We start from the raw sequence: 16,763 nt of genomic DNA, 5'->3' as shown, positions 1-16,763 counted from the left end.
GGAAGCCATTCATGAAGTTTGACGTCCAACAAACACTGTGTTGGGGAGAAATTCACTCAATACACACACTCACGCAGACCTTCTTTGCTTTTATAGATAGATAGATAGATAGATAGATAGATAGATAGATAGATAGATAGATAGATAGGAGACAGAAGTGTAACTGTATTGTTGACAATGACAGCATCAGAGAAAAGTGCTTCTGTCTGCACTGCTGCTCACCTCAGACAGGTTCAGCCTGTCTAATGGAGCAAACTGTTGGTTTAGACTGGAAATCAACCAGAAAACATAATGTGACTACGTCTATCTCTCTATTTATGTGAAATTCATCATTATAATGAGACTCGCTAATGAGTCCAGGTCAAACCACTGTGTTACAAATTTAACAAGATTTATTTGAAAATCTAAAGGAATTTTTTTTTTTTATTAAAACTTGAACTATTTATAACTTGTCCCAACATGGAAAAGTGTACTTCATGTTTAGTTAAAAACGTTAGTGTTTAGTATAAAAGTGTAATGTAATTTCCTGTGAAATGTTACAGAAGAGATCTTTTGAAAAAGCAATAATTCCAAAGTAAAAAAAGAAGGAGCAGCGTGAGGCAGCTAAGGGTAGTGGATCACTAACCAGCTGGGTTAAAAATAGCAAACATAAGAACAACAATACATAGTTTTTCAAGGTTGTTTTGAGATGAAGATACACTAAGGATTTATTCATTGTTTACATTGTATATCAGTGGATCAGAGAATGGAGAACAAACCACAAAGAAAAGGTCAGAGTAGAAGGCACTGGAAAAATACTTTAAAAAAAATGTTAAAAATGAAGAAGTATAGTTGTAAATATTTGTAAATATTTTGAGTAAAGAAGACCATGAAGGAAAAAAGAATAGAAAAGGCAGGAAAACAAGAGAAGAGGGAAAAAATAAACTGTATACAGGTGATGAAACACATAAAGTTGGATCATAAATTGAGGTGATCAATAGAGGCTGATTAGGAATGTTAATATATCTTTATTAGGGCAAAATATGTATTTTATCTCCACTGTTCTTATTTTATGTCTGCAGTTCCATGTTCCAGTTTGCTGCTAGTGTTAAGAATGTACTACTGTAAGTCTGGCAAAGCATTTGGTAATAATGGTTTATTACAGTATACTAAAATACCAACAGTGTGCTCATGTACGTTTGTTTTTTCTTTCCTTGTCATGACCCTCCCCAGTCCACAATCTTTCCATCATCTCCTCAGCCCAGCAGTGCCAGTAAGATCTTAGCCATAGATAATATTAGAATCAAAGGAGCTCTCACTTCATTTTGAATGAAAACATTTTGTTTAAAATAAGTGTGACACGTTGTTTGTTTCATATATTCTGTTCAAATAAAATATCTTTCATTTTTCATGCCTACTACTTTTGTTATATATATGAAACTGTCTAATACTGGCCAAGATTCCATGATGTGTACTGGTAATATGTGCCCTTTTTATTTGAGCACCAGCTCCTTTGGAGGTCTCTGCACGGGCCTGAACTAAGCTGTGTTTAGCCAAAGGAACCTATGATCAACGTACAGTGCACTGTGTCTGTATTCTGACTGTTGTCAAAGTGTTGCATTAAAAGAAAGTTTTCTGGCTGTTTTTTGTTTTTTTTGGTGCATCTGGAAAAAAATTTATTCCACAACAACATCTGTTTTCAGGCAGATCACACACAAAAGTAACGTCTTCACTCAATGGCTGATCCTAAAGGTCACCAACCCCTGGTTTAGGTCCTCTTCTTCTCTCTCTCACATTAAATAAAGCATTAAACTGATTCTATGTAAATGTTGATGCTGTAACATGTTTCTCTCTCTGCAGTCTGTGTTTTCTCCTCTCTCTCCTCTTCCTCTCTTTATTCTGACTTTTATTTTTATTAATTTTATTTCATAGAATTATTATATTGATTTTTTTTTTTAACCAGATCTGTTTAAGGTTTTTATTGAAAACATTTTTTTTTTTAAATTATATTTTGGAAATGAAAACATTTTTTACAAGAATCAGAAATGTAGTGAAATGAGTGTAGACTGTTGGAATAATGTGACTGTTCATTATTGTCAGTGTCTCTGCTGTGATGTTCTGTGTTCGCTATAGTCGACTTTGTAATTTCCTTTTTTGGTGATAAAGTTGAACTGTTTCATCCTGTTTGGCCTTGTGTGTGTAGCACATTATTTAAAGGAGACGTTAGTTTAGAATCACTGTATAATGTGTTTTTTTTTTTTATACCCATTTAAACTCCTCTTCCTCTTTTTATGACATCACTGATATAAGATGATATTTTTGCTCAGTGCACTCACAGATCAGAGTGTGAGGAAACATTAGAAACATTGATCTACAGCAGAATGCTTCTCCTGCAGCTCACTCTGCTCTTTGTGCTCGTGCTTGGAGGTAAACTTCTTCTTCTGTTGATGTTGTTTTATCATTTAACAGAGTAGATGCTTTGGATTTCATTTGTTTTAATGAATTAGTGATAAAAAAAAAAAAAAAAAACTAGACATGTGTTAAAAACAGATGGATGGTTAGAGAATATTGACAAAATACCATTTCATATCAAGTTTAAAGGCAAATTGTTATATTTATTTTAAAACAGAGCACATTTTGAAAAAAAAAAAAACTTAGTTTAAAGGGGACATATCATGCTAAATCCACTTTTTTAGCCCTTAAATGCATTTTGATGTATATTTAGATTGTTTAGAAGCACAGAAAAGTTCTAATTAGTCTCTTCAGGTGCTCCGTTGATATCTTTATATTCTGTTTTGGTCATATTTTTCAATCTGTTTCGATTTTTTGATTCTCTATTACGTTTTTTGAACAATAACATCAGCGGAACTACCAAATCAGGACATCGACTCCAGGCCCAACACTTTGAGCAATCCTCCATTTTTATTTCTCGCTTTTATTTTGTAGTCCAAGCTCCAGGATGCAGAAGTTACGAGAGGACAAGTCAAAATGTTGGGTTGTTGGATGTAGTAACCCACACGCTTCATTACAACGTCTCCCAGCATCAGAACCTTTTCAAAGTGCCTGGTTGAGTTTTATTTTTTATAGAAATGTACCCACATCTGTGGGTAAGGTCATTTTTGTGTGCGCGCAGCACTTCAAGGATGACTGCTTCTGCAACCTCCACCAGTATAAAGAAGGATTTACAGAAAGACTTTGTCTGATTGAGGGTTCAATTCCTTCTATCTTTGGAGATGACGAACAGAGCACTTCGGTAAGCTGTAAATAACGCTAAAAAGTGTGATGATAAGACGTCCCTGTCATTGTTTTGTTAGCATTAGCAGTTGCACCGTCTTCATAAGTTAGCGCTGTGCGCTCGTTTTAGATCCTTGATGATATGGCCTACGTGATTTAATTTAAGTCTAAAGTTTTCATTAGTCATTTCATTTTGCCGTTTTTGTCTCCGAAAAGACTGTATTAAAATGCATTTCATGACGTTAGCTTGGTGCTAGCGTTAGCTCGGTACTTGTGTTAGCTCACTTGTTAGGGTTCTGCAGGTTCATCATCTTCATTTTCATCTCGCTCCGCCGGGTCCGACTCTGGCTCAAACATGTAAAGCTGGATGGACAAGTCTTCTGTTGTTGACATTTTGTAAATAACCTCTGAATAAAAAGTTTATGCGCCGCTACATAGCCGTATCTCTTCTATCAAACTACAAAAATGGCCGAGCAGGGTGGAGTTGAACCTGGAGAGGGGGCGGGGTTTGCATTTAAAGAGACCGCACCAAAATGAGTCGCTCTGAGAAGCACATCAGAAAAGGGTAGAAAAGGGGTCTGGGGAGCTATAATAATGAGGAATTCAGACTCAAGCATTGCAGTTCCGCTTTATATAGACCACAACTGTATGATTTATATGTAAAAAGGAAGGATTTAAAACCATGATATGTCCCCTTTAAAGTTAGTTTTATTTCAGTCGGATAAGAATGGACCCAAAAAGCTGAAATACATCAGTTTTAAGTTAGAAAATTGAATCTACTCAAGTTCTGATTACTTTGATCAAATGAGTTCATTTCTTTGAACAAACAGTAGAAAATGATTAGGAGAACACAAAGAAGGAGTATGGACCTAATTTAGGGCCACAGAATGAAAATTATAAATTTATGTTAAGAAGGTTTTTTATTTGGAGCTTCCTCTTCTTCTTCTTTTAGTTTATGAAAAACTTTCAGTTTTTACATTTGTGGAAATCAAATGAAATAATGTATTTTAAAAACTTACAAAGATAAATCTGAAGGTATTGTGTGTAAGAGGAAATATGATTTTAAAAATGATGAAAAAATGCTGATTGCTGTAATCATAATTGAGTTGTAATTGTAAATGACTTTCTGAGGATAAATAATACTTGTAATTGAATTGTAATTGGAAAAACTGCTTATGGTTGACTTTCTTTGCGTCTCTATGTTGTTCTGCCTGAACACCAGTTGATAGTTGAACAGTGTGAGTTTAAAAAGCAGAGAAATGTGATGAAATCCGGTGCTGACGTTCTGGGCGTGCTCAGTGAGATCACCACAAAGAGGAACATCACAGATCTGAGGCTGAGGAAACATTTGAAAGAAATGTGATAGATCTGCACAGCTGTAATGATCACCAAAAATGTCTTTCTCACCAGCAAAAGTAACGTTTCAGGCCTTAGCCCTTCATCAGACTTAGGAAACAGCTCTGACACACCTGCATATATACATGGGATGATTAGGTCACATGATCAGAGGGGGTCACATGATTCAATAAAAAACTATGAGACTTGTGAGATATATAGTATAGATGTTTTACATATCGATCACATTTATAATTGCAGAGACTGTAAAACAGGTGTGAATTGGCACATCTAAAAAAGCAGTGAACCAGTGCAACCACAACATAGTGCAAAAATACCAGAATTACAAATATATTATGAATTATATAAATAGAATTATAAATACATTCATAAATATCAGAATTATAGATATATTATAAATAGATTATATAAATAGAATTATGAATACATTTAACAATACCAGAACCACAGATATACTTGTAAATCCCAGAAATGCAAATGTATTTACACATATGTACATATACACATAACACATATATATTGATTTTTACAAAGTTTTTACAATAAATTAGAGAGTAGTGTGTTGTCATTGTTGTAAATGTTGTCAATTACAATTACAGTGGCCAGCAATTTTTCCAATTACATTTAAATTCCAGTTATTTATCATCCTCAGAAAGTCAATTACAATTACGTTCTCAATGACTAAATTCCAATTACAAAGAATCAAAATGACTGAGTCTGAAATAAATAAGCTAATAAAAGTAAACCTTCTTCTTGTGTTAGCTTTCTGTTAGCATCTCTAATGATAACTGGTCCTAAATCAGCTGTAAAATACACTAAAAACAAATATCAATCATCTCATTTATTTCATATCTGTTGGTTACCTTGTTAGGTTTCATAATCAATGAAAATATAGGTTTTAATATTTTTGATGTGGGCGTCTGAGACTTTTATGTGTCAGTTTACCTTTAGATTTATATATTTTTTAATGGTAAAATGTGGTAAAGCTTGATATGAAACATATTTTAATAATTGTTAACTACATATGTGTAGAACTGTACATAGAACTGTAACATGGTTCCCCAGTTTTCTGTTAAATTATAATTGATCATTTTTATAGATTTTTCATGGCAATTACAATTACAAAGTCAATTATCTAAACTCAATTACAATTTAATTACGATTACCACAGCAACAGATTTTTAAAATTAAAATTACAAATATAGTTATGCCATAATTATCATAAATTATCAATTACGCAATTACAATTATAATTGAACCCATCCCTGTTTTATTTAATAACTTTATAACGACTGCTCTGTGTTTCTTTGCAGCAGGCAGCAGTGACGACATCAGCATCTATCACAGAGCTGGAGATGAGGTCATCATGTCCTGTAACAGTGTGGATTCATCTGAAACATCATGTTCTAGCATTAACTGGTTTTACTACAGAGATACAGATCTACTACTAATACCATTGTTAGTGATGGACAGATTAATAAAGATTCACCTCAAGCTGATAAACTGAGTCTGGGCCGTAGATGTTCTTTGGCCATCACAAACATCTCCTCTGAGGATGCAGGAGCTTACAGATGTTGCTATGGGAACACAAATGAAAACGACACATCTGTGTATCTGAACATTTTAACACGTGAGTAACATGACATTATTGCAGCTGTTCCTAATATTTGTAATTGAAAACTTACAGTAATTGTAACTGAAAAATGTAATTGACACCAACCCTGGTACTGACCACAAATCTCACTGTTCATTTAATTCTTTGCATTCTTTCACATTTTCCTCAGTCTCAGCAAATCAAAGCACTGATCCAGTGGGAGGAGTCACACTGACGTGTACTCTGTGGGTGTACACAGGCATCTATTGTGTAAAAGACAGCCTGAGATGGCTGGATGAGGAGAGAGATGAACTGAAGCAAGATGATGATGAAGTCTATTATAGTAGACAGATGAACTGTGTTTCTGATCTGATAATAACACATCAGAGTAACCACAGCAGAAGATACACCTGCCAGTTTGTTATAAACAATGAAGTGAAGATTTCTGCTGACTACACACTTGTGTCTACAGGTAGGACGACCAATCAAATCTCACCTTTAACATGTAAACACTGTCTTTATATGTTCTTCATTGTTTTCAGCTCCAGTTGATTTAACGTCTGATTCGACTCCAAACAAGATCATCATCATCATCATCATCATCATCATCGTAGCCTCAGTCGGACTGTTGACCATCCTGGTCATAGTTGGTCTGACTGTTTTCATCAAATCCAGGAGGAAAACTGGAGCAGCAGCAGAAGGTGTGTGTGTGTGTGTGTGTGTGTGTGTGTGTGTGTGTGTGTGTGTGTGTGTGTGTGTGTGTGTGTGTGTGTGTGTGTGTGTGTGTGTGTGTGTGTGTGTGCGCGTGCGTGTGCGTGCGTGTGTGTGCGTGTGTGTGCGTGTGCGTGTGTTGTGTTGTGTGTGTGTGTGTGTGTTGTGTGTGTGTGTGTGTAACATAAAGGTTCATTTATTTGCTGTTTTGTAGTTTTAGTTTCCCAGTGTTTTAAATGTGTGTTAAATACACAAAAGCTTTGACTTTATAAAGCTTATTTATAGCATCTGATTTTTCACAGTCAGAGAATCATAGGAGCAGGGTTGGGGTCATTTACAATTGTAATTGTAATTACTTATTGTCATAATTGTAATTAAATTTTAATTGAGTTTAGATAAATTACTTTGCCATGAAAATTCTATAAAAAAATATTAAATACAATTATAATTTAACACAAAACTGGGGAACCATGTTACAGTTCTATGTACAGTTCTACACATATGTAGTTAACAATTATTAAAATATGTTTCATATCAAGCTTTACCACATTTGACCATTTAACAAAAATGTAAATCTAAGGATAAACTGACACATAAAAGTCTCAGACGCCCACACTAAAAATATTAAAACCTATATTTTCATTGATTATAAAACCTAACAAGGTAACCAATAGATAGGAAATAAATGAGATGATAGATATTTCAGATGCTAACAGAAAGCTAACACAAGAGGAAGGTTAACTTTTATTAGGTTATTTATTACAGGCTCAGTAATTGTGATAAATTTTAATTGAAATTTAGTCAATGCGAACGTAATTGTAATTGACTTTGACAATAAAAAATAATTGTAATTAAATGTAATTGGAAAAATTGCTGACCACTGTAGTTGTAATTTAATTGTAATTGAACATGGGTATTTGAAAATGTAATTGTAACTGAAAAATGTAATTGACCCCAACCCTGCATAGGAGAATGTCTATGCACTTTAAATATCAGGAATTATCTGAATTCTGCTCTAATGATCCACAATTTGCTTCATACTTTGTCTCATAACAATTCGAGGCTTGATCTGAGGAATTTTTGCTATTCAGACAATAACACGATGGTCAGTGATGTCATTCATGAGGAACATTTGTTAGTATCAGGTTAATAAGGGTAGATTTATCAGACATTTAAGGTTTGGTCTTGTAGAACCATTCACCACCTGAAACAGATTCAATGAATTACAAAAAGGTTTGAGGTCATCTCAGACTGTTTGTAACAGATTTAGATTTAAGTCTCCCATAGAGAGAACTTTATTTGACTTCATTGATTCATCATTGATGGTAAAGCATCACTGGTATCAATAGGGGGTCTATAACACCCATTAACAGTCAAATGAAGTGTTTTGGATTCTTCAAGGTCAAAAGCTAAAAATTCTAATTTCTTACTCACTGATTTGGACAAGAGCAGATTTACATGAAACTTACTTTTTATGTAAATTGCAATATTTCCTCCCTTCCTGAGACGATCGGTCCTACAGACCAGTGTTTCTCAAATGGGGGTACGCGATGGAACTACAGGGGGTACTTGAGAGAGAGAGAGAGAAAGTGGAAAATGAACAAATAAAGTGTCAGTCTTTGTTCCACCCCAGGCGTGAGATGACCGGAAATGATTAAAACTATAGAAATAAATCTATTCAGAAGCCACTAAATCAATGTTTTTCAACCTTGGGGTTGAGATTCTATGTAGGGTCACCTAATGTTTAAATGGGGTCACCTGAAATTTCTTTAAAATCAAAATATCCACCCATCCATTTTCAAACCCACTTGCTCCTGTCTCACAGGGTCATGGGGGTCTGCTGGTGCCAATATCCGGCTCTCATTGGGCGCTGGGCGGGGGTACACCCTGGACAGGGCGTCAGTCCATCACAGGGCAACACAGACAAACAACCACTCACTCTCATTCACTCCTATGGGCAATTTTTAGAGTCAAGTCATGTTTTTGGGAGGAAGCCGTAGTACCAGGAGGAAACCCACACAGCACGGGGAGAACATGCAAACTCCACACAGAAAGAACTCAGGTGTCCACCCCAGGGCTTGAACCCAGAATCTTCTCGCTGTGAGGCGGACGAGCTAACCACTAAACCACGTGCGCTCTAAAATCTTAAACAACTGTATTTTTACACGTTTGCTTTGTGAAATATAAATCTAGTTACGCTTAAATGCAGTAAAAAAAAAAAAAAAGAATAATTACTGTACCTGAGCTTAAACATGGTAAAAAACTAATTCTAGAAAAAAATGTTTTTGGGGTCGCCAGAAATTCAAATCAAAATGTGGTCACGATCAAAAAAAGGTTGGAAATCACTGTATTAAATACTGATTATTTCCACTTATTTACAAAATGAGATTCTTTAAAATGTGTTATCACTCATTCATTTCATCATTATGTTCTATAGTTGTTTTTAAATAGTTTTCTAAGCACAATGACGTAGTCGGACAAAGGAATTAAGAGTAAGGGGGAATTTGAGCCAAAGAAGTTTGAGAACCACTGCTTTAGACACTGTAACCATCAATACCAACATCCTTATCCAAAATAGATTTGTTTCACCATGACTCTGGTATTAGAATTGCATCAGGATCAGGTGAAAGTTCCCATATGTGAACCATGTCCATGTTGGCAAATAGACTGTGTACATTTAAATGAATGAAACCAAGATCTGCCCTTGATTTAAAATCAACAAGGCTTTACAACTTTTCAGTGCCAGGATTGGGTTGAACATTTCTAGAGATCAGAAGCAACAAAACAATTAGACATTTCTGTTTAAGCTCTTGATACCATTTAATAGAGGTTTCTCTATTTCTGAATGAGTCTACTTCAGTTTCAAACTAGTCTTTTAAAAAAAAGATGTTCATCAATTAGACAAAATCCTCTGTGAGTTAATCTATCTCCCAATGAGGACAGTTTTGAGTGAGGATTAAATTAGGAGATAATTTTCAATCCTCATGCAGGTGGATGAATGTCTAGCAATCATAGAAGAGACAGATGATGATGTCACATATACACAGAATTTAGTAAACTCTGAAATGTAAAATCAGTTAATTAAACCTTGTTAGTATTCATCTGTATTATGATTATATGTTCTATTATTGAACTGCTTCTTTTCATGTTTTAAAGATTTGAGCTGAGCTAGAAAAGTAACTTTCCACTTCCTGTCGCTGACGGTTGTGACAATAAAAACTCTTTGCATCGCTGAGTGGTTGAGATAATAATCTGTATTATTGGTTTGTTACAGACGCCCCAAAGCGAGCTCGTGTTCCTGTGAGTATATTTAAACACTCACCACTTCTCACAAACTGTTGCAGCTATTTTTTACATCACCATGCAGATAAACTTAGTGTGTTTCCCTTTTAGATGAATCGGAAATTATCAAACATGCTTCACGATCAGCTGTTTATTCACTTTTTAACCAGCTGTTTGATTTGTTGAAAGATTTATCATTAGTTTCTCTTCAGATTTGTGTGGAAAGCCTGCATTAATCTCCCTGTTCCTTTGTCTCTTTACTGCACTCAGAGGTTCACCAACCGATACAGCAAACCTCACTAATGGTTGGGACTCATTGATTCGGCCTGAAAATTGTGCGTTTCGGCTCTAGCAATTCAGACTCAACCCAAGAACCAAGCACACATTCAGACTCGGGGGAACCGGACCTTTCCGTTGATACCATGGTTGGCCCAATCCCAGCACTTTTAAAATCGTATTTCACATATAAATACTATATTTATCCATGGTTGTAACACATACATATAACGCACAATTATACGTGAATTAGCGGGATCTCCTGACTCCTTACTGCAACAGATGTGCAGCAAAACCGGAGGCGGTGGGGATTGCTGGACTACAGATTACGCTGAAGTTACACAGCGGAGCAGTTTCAGAGCAGCGACGCATCCAGTGGAAATCCAGGGTTATAATTGTATGCAAAATGAGTGGTTGTAAAAGAAGCTGATGATGATTCTATTCAAGGTATTGGATAAATGGATTAGAATAATGTCGGGCTCTAACGGGTTCGGGCTTAAAGAGGAATCGCCTTTATTCGGGTTCTACTCTTGTGTTCGTAAGAAGTTTCGGTAACACTTGAAGTTTTATACATAAGGCTGACATTACGCTGTCATTAGCATGAATAAAGTGTCATAAAGGCTGTCAGTAAGCTGTCATTAAGTGCCATTTACTAAATTATGACACCTTTGGTACTTTGTTGGCATTTTTTGGGTTAGGTGGAGGGATCTAGAAGAGTTGGGTTAAGGTTATGGTTTAGGGTAAAGAAGGGTTAGGGGTTAGGGTTAGCAATAGGGTTAAGGTTAGGGTAACAAATGACACTTAATGACTGCCTTCATGACACCTTATTCATGCTAATGTCAGATAATGACAGCGTTAATGTCAGCCTTATGTATCAAACTTCAAATAAAGTGTTATTGAAGTTTCTCTGCGCATGCGCTTATTTTGGTTCATTGCAAAATCACACCGCCATCTATTGACTACATTATTTAGTTTTTATTCTTATTTCTCATGTGAGTGGAGATCATTTTGAAAACGTTGCCGTGTGAAGGTGGAACTTTTTGGAAAAAAACAGAAAAAGAATCTAAACAGGCCTTATAGTCAGGTACTTTTTTTGTGGAGAGTATCAAAACTATACATTTTTGGAAAATCTATTGTATAAGCAATCAGAAAACAATGTTTTCATCTTCCCTGATACCTATTTGGCCTCCATCTTGGATTTTACATAATGGACGCCATAAAAAGGGTTTTTGTCAACATCTTGGTTTGTAAATAACCTAGAGCTTTTATTTTGACAGCTAAACTACCATTTTCAGGGCCAAGGAATCCAATCTTTTCTGTCCACAATTCTTGGCCGTGTGGAGACCTGCAGCTAGTGCATGTGCGTAACGGTCTCGGGCACATTGGATTTGGGCTTTGTTAGCTGCGTTTTCATGGCAACTATGATGGTAGACTGTCTGATGCATAGGGAGTGTGTTTTTTGTACAGTTTTGCTGTCTTCTTTGGACCTCAACATAGATGCCATCATGCAAATTGACTCTTTCTTCCATTATGTCCAGCACATGCTAGGTGCATTCATTACTTCGCTCTGAAAATGATAGATTAGTTGTTAAAATAAAAGCTCCAGGTTATTTAGAAGCTGAGATATTGATGAAAATGTTTTTCACTGCAGCCATTTTGTAAAATCCAAGATGGTGGCTATTTAGGACTTGGGACAAATGGAAACATTCCTTATACTATGAGGTTTCCAAAAATGTATAGTTTTCATATTTAAAAATCTAAACATAGTAAACTTAACCTGAGATAAAGGTTCCTGAGACATAAATAAACACAGAAGTAATACAAAGAGTTTGACAGGCCTGAGTTAAAGACATTTAAACTGCTGAGACAATAAATCCTGCTGAGGAAGTGATTTGTTCCTTTGTTTGACCTCAGGATGGGGAGGAGAGCAGTGTGACTTATGTCACCGTCAGCTACAGAAACCGAAACCAAGAGGCCTTGCCCAGCTCAGAGGTAAGTGACTCCCTACGTCAAACCATTGCTCCCACTTTAGCAGAGTGGCTAAAGCACAAGAAACCAAACTGGGTTTGAATTCACAACAACTAGACACGCACATCATCATTCAGTGATGTGTAATCAGAGGTGGCAAAAGTACTAGTCGTCAATACTCAAGTAAAAGGGTTAACCCTAACCCTAACACATGCACCACAGAGTTCTAGTGTAACAATTACAAATCAAACATAATGTAAATAAAGCAGCAGTAAATATCTTTCAAACAGAAAAGTCACCAATTCTATCTTCTACTCCTCCAGACCATACACTGTAAAAAAGACGTCGCTCCAGCCCCGGGAATGGGGCGGGGACTGTGAGCAACAGCTGTCAGACAGCCCATCAAAGAGTGGTTCTTTTTGCTCTGTCATGGTACATTCTGGATATCAGCAGATTGGCTCAATGAGCCTGTTTTTTTTTTCACACTAACTACTAGTTTCATGTAAGGCTGTCCTTACATAGTGACAGCTTTAGCAAATATGACAAAAAGTCACTTTTATAAGAGTTGCAGACTGCAATATAAAATTTTTTTATTAACATAAATTAAATACTCAACAATACACAAAGTAATCCCCACAAACACATGATGACATGCTCCCAGTAGTTTGTTTCCAAAAACACGGCAATTGTTCACCATTTTGTCCCAAAATTTGGGATTTTTTTGCCTGCGAGCTGTTTGTAGACCTGCTGCTTTATCTCCAAAATGATCGTTAAGGATTACAACATGACGACGATCTCCCAAATCACAGAGATTGTAGAACCGCCTGTAGTTCACATTTTAACCCTTGCAGTGCCGTGTCTGTGTCATATGTCTGTGGTCCATACACAGAACATCCAAAGATTTTTTTTCTCTATCAAATCAAACCATTTGCTAGTCAGCATGTCAGCATTATTTACAGACACAGAATACTTATTAAGTGCTTAAACCAGGCAGAAATACGCTCCGCTCCCCCTCCCCCCAGTACACGGACACACAGTCAGCTGTGTTAGTGACTGTCAGAGGTCTGTCAGTCTGTCTGTCTGTAAAACTCTATCAGTTCTGAGTGTTGAAGAACTAAGAGATGTTTGAGGAAACACTGCATGTGTTTCTCTTCTGTAACTAACTCTCTGTCTCTCCTCAGCAGAGATCTGCTGCTGCTGTTTCCACATTCTTAAAGAGACAGTGTCCTGAATGTGATTTACTTTAAAAACTACTTTCAGCAACTCAGAGCAGCCCTGAAAAAAGCAACAATATAGAATTTAATCATATTTCAGCCTTAATGAAGGAAAAAGTCAAAAGTGACACTAAATGTTGTTTTTGTGCTGCTAGTGATTAATAAAAGCATCTTTGTGGCGTTTTTCTCAACTGACTTTCACCCATTATTGTTTTTCTTGTAAAATTATTGAAAAAAATAAATAAATGGAGTTTATATCAACTATTGCCACTTTGAGGAAAAATACAGAAATATGAATATTGGTCCATATCACCCAGGCCTAATGTAACCAAAGCAGTAACATTTTATATTGTAAAGGATATGAATGTCTAAACTGTGTGAAATGAGGCGTTCAAACACTGATTAAAGTAGGATTTTATTAATATGAGTGTGTTACCTAAAAAACTAATAGAAATCACTAGATTGATCTGATGCCTTGTTATTAGAGTTTAGATCAGGCCCAAAAAAACCAGCCTGACTCGACCCGGGCTCACAGGCATAAAACCCGACATGACCCACACCCGACCTATGAACTTATATTGTAGGTGTTACGGCAGAATTTACGGTTGACCTCATTTAGTGACATGATTCATTGCTCTGGTTGAATGATGGAATCCAGGAGAAGCATTGATGATTTTATATAAAAAGTTTATTCTATTGCTAAGTAAAAAGGTACAAAATGGAACAAAGTGAAACAAAATTAGCGTCCGTCCAGGCGGACGTCCGAAGGAAGTGCCGCGCCCCGCTCCAACAGTTTCAAAGCTTAAGCTTTTTATACAGATAAGAAAAGGTCCCAACAGTGAGAGACAAAAGGGAGGGAGTCAGATGCCCATAGTGGAAATGTTGGAGGATGATGAAGATGTTATGAGAAGGTTTGGCTCCAGTCTTTATCTGTCTTGATAAGTGTGTGCGTCAGTGTATGTCTGCATGTGAGCCTTGGCAGAGACTGTGCTGCACTGAGAATAATACGATCTGTACTGTTTAATCATGATTCAGCTGTTCAAAAGTGTAAAGATTAATGGAGTCGTCATGTATTAAAACATGACAAATTGTACACATGAACATACATTTGAGGATATGATGATGAATATAAAAATGACCATAACATTCCCCACTTTTGGTCGCCTCAACGACCAAATCAAGAAACAAAATTATTATATTCCACCTTTGCTGTCTGTCAGGGTTAACCATTAGCATCGTTATTGTCATACATTGGATATATTCTTCTTTTGTGAGGCACGGATATAGATATATCAAGAAAAATGTGGAAATAAACCTTAAAAAAAACTTCATCATTATTATCAATGGCATGAATCATCAAAAATCATCCTTTATTACATCTAGATAAGCAAAAATCATCATTTGCATCAAGGACATCACTCGTCTTCATCGGCTGAGTTCAGTGGTAACTGGGGTAACCAATAGCATCATGAGTGAAGAACCTTGAGTATTTTCCTCAATCGTAGCAGAAGGGTTTATGACTGTATTCCTGCAGCTAGGTGTGAGGTTGTTGTCCCTCAACCTAGCTATGAGCATTTGGTGTGGCTTATAAACAAAGCTAGGCCCTTGTTCTAGAGAGTTTTCTTGTGTGTGTGTCTCAGTGGCATTGTCGGTTCCCCCTTCATTGTTCGGTCAGCCTCCGTCTCAGCATCAGCTGGTCTCGGCAGTCATCTTGGATCCATGTCGCCCGCTGTGCGACCTTCACTGCCGTGTGGGTCGTTCATTTCGGTCGGCGTTGTAGATGATTGGTTGTTGTCTGAGGAAGGGTAGTCTCCACACACCTGGCAACCTCTCTTGGTATCGGCTGGTACCTGAACAGAAGGGGGGAAAAAAAACAAAACAGAACAAAACAAAACAAAATAAAATAAAACGAAATGAAATAAAATAAAATAAAATAAAATAAAATAAAATAAAATAAAATAAAATAGAATAGAATAGAAGTTTAGGGGTGTTAGGTTTAGTTAACTAACTAAATGAATAGTTAGTATGGCCAGGAAGGCAGAGACAGGTCAGCTGCTGCACAATCACACAATGGTTAGGTGTGGGTTAGTGAGCTTTTAGCCATGCTAGCTCAATGTTATCTGTAGCATTCGCACGCGAGTGGGAAAATATGAGGCTGAAAGAAAAGCAGGAAGTATTAATTCGATTTTCTTTTCCTGGAATAAGAAGAAGCATAGCTGGAGTTGCAGTGATTATCTGTGGTACGTCTACTTACCTGGTGAGAAGCAACAATTTGAGAACCACTGTTTACAAGGACATGCAAGTCGGACGGAGAAGGACATGCAAGTCAGACGGAGAAGTGTGGAGTGTGATTACATGTCTTCTCAAGATGAATACATACAATTGGGAGACATGGAGATGTGAGAAAGCTAACTGAGTTTAACCAAATAAATAAATAATGTTATTTATTTATTTAAATTGTTTGTTTATTTTCTTTGCTATCTCTTATTTGTGAAGGAGAAATCTTATTCTATCCTTTATTTATTCTGAATAATGTTAACACTCCACACCTAATTACATAGCCTAATTCTTTTATAGAGCTGAATTTGTCAGTTCATTTATTTCATTCATTTCCCTCATAATTATTATTTGAGATGTAATTTACTTAATTTTGAAGGTCAATTGGTGGCAAAAGTGTCTCCTATTCTGTGTCTGAACCAGAGTTCAGCGAGATTATTGGCCCTTTAAGGTTAGACAGAATTAAAGTTAAGTTGAGTCGAACAATCATATTGTCTTTTGCTCTCTGTATTTATCCCATTCGTAGGGGTGACGAGCCCCAGCACGGTTTGGAGAGCTTCCTTAAATGCTTGGAAGTTACTTAACTTTAAACTATCTCTTATTTCAATCAATTATCAAGAATTTCAGGAGGACCCTTTTTTAAATCTCGGGCGACCCAGATTGGGCCACCAACCCAATGTTGAGAACACTTAATTTTTCCCTTAAAAGTGTCTAAACCCAGTGAAGGTGTTTTATGGTCTTGCATGCTAAGTGCTGTTGGAACAAGAAGAAAATGGTTGGAGGGTTTGAGGTATATTTTCCTATGATAAAATATAAATCAAGAATCAGAGGGACGTTGGCCCCTCCCTTCCCTTTTTTTACATAAGAATACA

The 16,763-nt window shown here is 36.3% G+C and overlaps 1 long non-coding RNA gene across 1 annotated transcript; it reads left to right on the top strand.

Moving 5' to 3' along the window:
- The first annotated feature begins 6,516 nt into the window (after window positions 1-6,516).
- Window positions 6,517-12,420, top strand: LOC114459373 (uncharacterized). Its single transcript, XR_003673326.1, has 4 exons — window positions 6,517-6,635; window positions 6,706-6,864; window positions 10,149-10,174; window positions 12,347-12,420. It is a non-coding gene; the product is annotated as an uncharacterized LOC114459373 (long non-coding RNA).
- The last annotated feature ends 4,343 nt before the right edge of the window (window positions 12,421-16,763 follow it).

This window comes from Gouania willdenowi, unplaced genomic scaffold (genome assembly GCF_900634775.1).
Source record: "Gouania willdenowi unplaced genomic scaffold, fGouWil2.1 scaffold_307_arrow_ctg1, whole genome shotgun sequence".
Classification (NCBI taxonomy): domain Eukaryota; kingdom Metazoa; phylum Chordata; class Actinopteri; order Blenniiformes; family Gobiesocidae; genus Gouania; species Gouania willdenowi.
Note: the sequence above shows the minus strand (reverse complement) of the source record. Positions and strands in the feature narration are given on the sequence as shown.